Genomic DNA, 7376 nt, shown 5'->3' with positions numbered 1-7376 from the left:
CTCTCCACTCTCCATTAGAGCCTAGCTTGATGAGTGCTAGACTTTGAGACCGAACTCTTCATGATACAAGATACAGTGGATTACTAGAAAAGTAATGGATTTGTAGAGTGGTTTTTTGTAATTAGTTAGGATAGTTGGTGGATTCTTGCTTCTCTCTATGTTTCAATGAAGCTTTGCTTGGATAGGTGGTGGTTATTTCTCCTCTCTATTATTTAATGGAAACAAGATAAAATAATTGGTAGACCTTTCTCCTCTCTATGATCAATGGAGACAAGATTTAATAAGTGGGGGGCCTTCGATATTAGTTTCCTAGCCATTCCATTAGAGACGATCGTTTGGGAAAGTGGTGGAACTTGTAGTCATTCATAGTAAAAATCTTGAAGAAGTGGTGGACTTTTCTCTCTATGCGTTTTAAGGAAGCATAGCTTGGACAAATGGTTAGTCTTTAAAAATTGTATGCAACTTGGTCTGAGTATAATATGTCTTCTTGAATCTATCTACATTGACTTGTGGTGTGAGGATGGCTGAGGAGAACACTTCAATAATAGACCATTTAAATCCAATATAATTGAAAGCATGGATTTTTCATCATCTACACTAGATGAAGTAGCAACAATTGGAAATAGCTCAAGAGCAGATGTTTCAGTCTCTTTTGAAGTAGGTTGGATTGTTGAAGCATTGATTTCTTGGTCCTCATTATTGCAAGTTTGCTCAAGCTGCACAACACTAGACTCTGGTAGAGAAATTTCATCCATCTTGGGCACTTCATAAATGAGAAAATCAATGGATTCTACAATTGTTGATTGATTCATAGGAGCTTTGTCAATTCGAATCTAAGAAAGCACGCATAACATTAGTTCCTCAAAAATTATTAGAATTTAGTTCACCATTTGTACATGTAGAACTGCAAGTACAAAATTTATTCAAGGTGAAATCAATATTAGAATCCCTGCAACCATTGTTAGCACCAGTACACAAGGCACCACTTGTCTAAACTACAATCTATTGTGGAAAACTTATCCAACATACACTTTATTAAAGCTTAGTACTCAAGTGAATACTAAAAGATAAAACCAGAACAAGGTCCACCACATGTCCAATCTATGCTACAAGAAAAAATTAGAGCTTTGGCTTAGATTTTGATTCAAGGGCCATGACTTGTTTAAGCTAGCTAGCTTCAAACTACATCAAAATGTTGTAAAGATGTGCTTCATATTCAAGGTAAATTAATCAAAAGAAGAAAGTAATATTGGATCCCCTACCACTTTTCCAACCTAGATATTGATTAGATTTGGTACAAATCTTGAGTAGAGTCAAGATTCTTGTTCAAGGTAATCAAATAACTTAGATAACATATAAATCATAAGAGCACTCTAGTTCTAGTTGAGCATAAAGTAAACAACAATCATATACACTTAAGTGTTGAATTTCTGTCCATGAAAAATCAAAATTATAGACGTATTTGAGATTTCCATCCGCCTACAATACTTGAAAGTATCAAGTAAGGTCATAGTCAGCAAAGAACTCTTCTCCCATTTCAACCCGACAAATAGTCTCAATGCATACAAAGCCATACTCTTATGATTTGATGTGCAAAGATATGCATTTGTGCCAAGGTGGAAAATTTGGATCAAATGTATATCGTACATTTTGCAAGACACTTGTACCATGAGAACTATTTATATAGCCAGACATGTTTCCTTCTACTATGCAACCAAGAATGTATGCTTGATATTCAGTTCTTCTACGTTTGGATCTTCTAGAAGATAATATTTAGAGGCTCTTGGAAATATTTTGCATATTGTTTTCCACTCTTGAAATATATATTTATGCCCTCCATAGTTTAGAATAGTACACCTCTTTCAAAGACAGTATCTAGCCCATAACCACCTCCTGAATACATGTAAGCTGCACTTCAAAAGCCACACCATAATATAAAAAAGTACATTTTTGGGAATAGAAAAAGTTTTGTGTCCCAAAAGGATCTTCATTATAATCATACCATGAAATACACCTCATTTTTATGTTACGTAAGTCTTTTGTATCTGCAAAAAAAAAACATTATGCATAAATATAAGGACTAGATCAAAGAATGAAAGTAGTATTGGGATGTATATAACACTTAGAATGCCTCTTACATGGTGCCTCCAAAGGTCTCAAAATATAAAATCTCTCAAAAACAAAGCACACCATGTCTCCAATATATTGCCCATTTGAAGCATGGAGAGAACCAAGGTCCACCACTTGTCTAAGCTAGACATTGGGCATTAATACAAGGTCCAATAAATATCCAAGAAACCTATAGTATGTTGTAACATGGGATGCATTGATGCAACAAAGATAGCCTAACCTCTTGGTCCATCTATGTTTTCTTACAGACTAGGGGGATTAGTTTCAAAGTTACCACTAGTCAAAAATTAGCTATAGGACATTGACACAGTTTTCTCCACCACATGTGCAACTTATCCTCTCTAGTAGCATGGGTGTTTTGATCTCAAATTTCACCACATCTTCAACATATACTCTATTATAGAATAGAGATTTTGGTTTGTAGGCCCACCACTTGTCCAAGCTTGGCTTGTTGATGTGTGGAGATAATCAAGGGTCTACCAATTCTCCAAGCTAAGCATATAACACTATTTCAAGGTCCACCATGTGCACAACATATCGGGGGCTATAGCATTCAAGGTCTCACTTCAATGTCTACCATCTCCTCTCCACCACTTGTCCAACCAAGGCTCCATTGAAGCATAGAGAGAAGAAAGGTCCACCGCCCAAGCTAGTACTTTTTTCCACCACTTTGAAAATACTTGATATGTTTTCCACAAGGTTTTCATTTCAAGGTCCACCACTGGTCCAAGGTAGGCTCCATTGAAACATAGAAACAAATCTCCACCACTTACATAAGCTAGGCTCCATTGAAACATGCAGAGAGCAAGCTCTACTACTTGTCCAAGCTAAGATCCATTAGAACATAAAAAACCCATGATATGTTATACATGGGTGGTTTGTTTTAAGAAGCACCACTTGTTTTATCTAGGATCCTTTGCAACATTTAGACAGGTAGAGCTCCACCACTTGTCTAAGTTAGGATCCACAAAAACATGGAAGAATCAAGCTTCACCACTTGTCCAACCTTGGCTTGATGTATGGAGATAATCAAGGTTCCACCACTTCTCCAAGATGGGCATATAAATGAATTGCAAGGTCCACCATGTGTACAGTCTATGATGGTTGTAACAAGAGAGGTTTCATTTTAAGATTGAGCACATATTCACCTCCACTTGTAACCTCATCTCCATCGAAGCACTTGACTAAGATGCACTTCATTGAAGCATGGAGATGACAAGATATGCTCCATTGAAACATAAATAGAAGCAAGGTCCACCTCTTGTCCAAGCTACTGTAACAAATGGGTGTTGTTTCAAAGTCTACCACACTTTTTTGAATTAGACTCCATGGTAGGTCCACCAATTGTCCAAGCTATATGGGCTTGGTTTGAAGGTCTACCACACCTCTTGAAATTAGGATCCATGTAAGGTCACCTTTTGTCAAGCCATGTCTCTAGTGAGCACAAAAAGTCAAGTACAATAAAATAATTAAATCCCTATCCAAGGTCATTAAGGTTTTGGTCTCTAAGGCCATCATATGTCTAATACTCGTCTAATATATGCTCTAATTGAATAACTTATGTTAGTTTTCAATGTCAAAAAGTATGCTCTTTTGTAGCAAGGTATATTTAATTATGCTTTTACACTTGTTCAAGCTATGTTCCACTTATGAAGTATCACTGCTTATCCATTCTAAGCTATAATGTAGCAAATGGACGGGGATATTAATATGCAGTATAAAATTTATGAAAGTCAAGCTCTTAAGTCATTACACATGGAAACAAAGAGAGATGGAGAGAGATGTAAAGCCCACATGTGGCCGTTCATTCGGCAATTCGTTCTCAAAAAAGTGCTACAAATGGATGCCAACTTTTAGCCATTTCGCGCACATGCATCCGTTCGGTCACAAAAACCACCTATTCCGGCCATGTCCTGTGCGCACATGCATACATCCGTTCACGTCCGTTCGTTGTTGGACAATCATGCGAACCAACAACAAACCACACATTGCCAACAACATAAAGATAGCATTTTCCAACAAAAAACGCCTAATAACATCGCACCAAATGCATGGAAAAACGCATGACAAAACAAAATTTCAATGTCCGACAACCACATAAACAAGAGACTAACACCCATAAAATAAGTTGTTCTGAGTACATCAAAAATGGTTCATTGCCTCTGATACAAAAGCGCGCAGTATTGTTGCTCATTGGCAGCCATAAATGAAAATGCTAGATAACCATAATAAAAACCCTGTAGCAATACATAGTAGAGGTGCTACTCATTGCAGCCATAAAGCAAGCCACATGACAAAAACTACAACCATGTAGAACATGACTCAATCCTTAGACTCCGAATCATCATCAAGTCCTGTAAAACACAACTTCATGAAATTAATAATAAGCTTTATGCATACATAGTTAAATCTTTAATTAAAACAAGATACATGATCACTTTGAAAAATAAGAACAATTACTAAATCCACAACTTGCTACACCTAGAACTGCTGCGTTCTAAACCCTCAAGCTGCTATGGCGAAATAAGGCTGCCCTTATCCGCAAGGCCATCTCGCGATGAGCAGGATTACCGCCATCATTAGGAAGTGGCTCTTGGGAGTTGGGATGCGAATCTCGCTGATCGTGAGGCTCCGTCTCGCCTTGGAGTTGCACAAAGTTGTGTAGGACACAACAGGCTCCTATCACAGTGGGCACGAAAGCAAGATCGACATTGAGATCTCGCAAAATACGCCACCTATTCTTCAAGAGACCAAAGGTATTTTCCACTTTCACTCTCCCCTTTGAGATTCTCCTATCAAAATCTCGCTTTTCGTAAAAAAAATCGACCTGCCTTCATTCGATATGGCTTTACCAAGAATGTTCTCGCTTTGTAGGCTAAGTCTGCAATCAAATAAGGTCGTACTATCTCTCCTTGAATGTGCAATAGTGGCCGATCCAGTGCTTCTCGTCGCTTGAGCTGACCATACAAGTCGCATTCTTTGAAGTGAGAAGAATCATGAACCCCTCCTGCAGCCCTGCAAACTGCACTCCAAAAAAGCTTGTTGGAGTCGACAATACCCTGTAGGAGGATGCTCGGAAAACCATGCCTGTTGATGTATTGTGCTGGATAGAACTCTCGTGCTAGCTTTCTTTGTAGACGGATGTGAGTCCCATCAAGTGCCCCAGCAATATGCGGCAAACCAGAGAGCCTCAAATCTTGCCATTATCTGCGCAAGACGGTCCCCACGCGGCACTCGAATGCCAACCTTGTGAAAGAACTCAGCACTACTCAAAATGCGACAAATGATCACCACATATTTGTGAATGGTGCTTTCACCCATGCCAAACAGATTCGTCAGGCTTCATGAGGAGTGTCCATGCGCAAGCCGCCAAAGTACGCAAGAAAGCGCAGCCTCTGGAGAAATAGGCTCTCTGACAAACCTGACTCCACTTGTGGGTAGTAGTGGACAAATCATGTTTAGTAGCATAAGAAAGGATCTGCGAGACATGCGATATGCAAAACAATAGGGATCTTGATTCGCAAGGCGAGCCGTAGACCAAAGCACAATGTGCACACTGCGAAAGAACGTTTGTTGACGAGGAAAACACCACCATACTCTTGGTCCAAAATGCCATGCCACTGACTCAAGCGCACCCGCCATCCCACAACACAACCAAGCATAAGTAAACATAAGTATTAAGAAGTTTTTATCCTCCAAGCCTTGACCATGTGATGTACCAGCGAGGCCTAGTGTATTGTCACTCAATAATGTCATCATCCCAAAGAGATGCACCCACTCTTCCATCCTATGATTTAAAACCAACATACTAATTTGGAATCACAAAATAACGCAAAGCAAATAAATCTCCAAACTACCAAGTTTAGAGATGACATACCTGAATACGAGTAAGGCCGCACACGAGACGACACAATGGAATGCGACACCCGAAACTCACCTGCACAAAAACAAACATGTATGTATATTAATTACTCTGCAACAAAATGTGGTAGTGCTCAAAACAAATGTGGTAGTGCTCAAACTTACTGCTCTGGCTTCTTAGAGATAATCTTGGAGATCTCCAAGAAGATCTGGTGACGCTTCGTCTCTTCCACCTCTCTGATCTTTGCAAGTCTCTCCTCATGTAGCATCCTAGCAGTCTCAAGCTCTCGCAAAGTGTTTGTCTTCTTGTCTTCTGCACGCTCGTAGGCCTCACACATCTGTTTCATCCCATCTCCCATTGTCTTGGCCGTTGTGCCCAAGCTAGATTTTTTTGGTTGCTTTACTTTCTTGCCAAATATGCCGTCCAAATCCACAGTATCAAGTTGTGGATTTTGACCCGAGGTACCATCATTCTCAACACCATCCAGGTCTATGGGTGTATCTGCTGTAGAGGATACAGGCCTATGGCTCTCGCTGTCAAGGGCACTAGCTATGCCTGAGCACTTTGGAGTCTTCCCCCACAAAGCATCGCACTGGTCAAAAAATGTCTAGGTGCTGGGAATACTGCCAATAGAATTTTGTTTTGAAAGCTCTTTCTTGTGGAGCTTCTTAAGTGTGTCGATTCGATTTCTTGCATGCTCAGGATTGAAGTTACCTGAGATCTCTCGATTTAGAGAAAAGACCAAATCTTCCCAATCCTTAGGGCAAAAATCACCCTTCTTGATGTGTGACCATTGCTCCACATAGACTCGCAAGAGAGTATGCGTGCTTTTGTCGTCCCATATAACTGTCGTTGCCCTCGCATGCTTCGACCCTTTTGTGCTTATGTCTGCTTCTTGTGGTGTCTGCATTGGTGGTTGAGTCCTTGCATTTGTGATCTCTGGTTGCTCGCTTGGAGCCTGACTTTGTGAGGATATATCTACCTTGGATCGTTTTTTCCCAGTTGAAGGAGGCGTAACCATAGCCTCCTCCATCAAGCCGATGTAAGAAACCTGCTCAAAAGGCATGGTGTCTTGGGAAAGAGGAACATACTCCTCACATTCATCTCCCACTGATGCCGACTATAAGTGCATTGCCCAAGAGGGCCTAGCAAACACACCAGCCTCCCCTCGCCTAGCTCTCAGCATGCCAGCCTTGACTAGAGGTGGCGAAGACATATTGCCAATATTGATAAACATGCATAAAATTTCGGACATAATCGACAGTAATGAAAAACGATTTGGCTTTTGAATGAAAAACGTAAATCTATGCATGTAAACAAAACAATGCACATTCTGATTGTAATGCATGTGTGTGTGTGTGTGTGTGTGTGTGTGTGTGTGTGT

General features: G+C 40.1%; 1 pseudogene; it reads right to left on the bottom strand.

Moving 5' to 3' along the window:
• Positions 1–4452: 4452 nt before the first annotated feature.
• Positions 4453–7025, bottom strand: LOC147423702 (uncharacterized; annotated as a pseudogene).
• Positions 7026–7376: the final 351 nt, after the last annotated feature.

The sequence above is a fragment of the Adiantum capillus-veneris genome, chromosome 26 (assembly GCF_014529385.1).
Source record: "Adiantum capillus-veneris isolate H3 chromosome 26, ASM1452938v2, whole genome shotgun sequence".
NCBI lineage: Eukaryota > Viridiplantae > Streptophyta > Polypodiopsida > Polypodiales > Pteridaceae > Adiantum > Adiantum capillus-veneris.
Note: the sequence above shows the minus strand (reverse complement) of the source record. Positions and strands in the feature narration are given on the sequence as shown.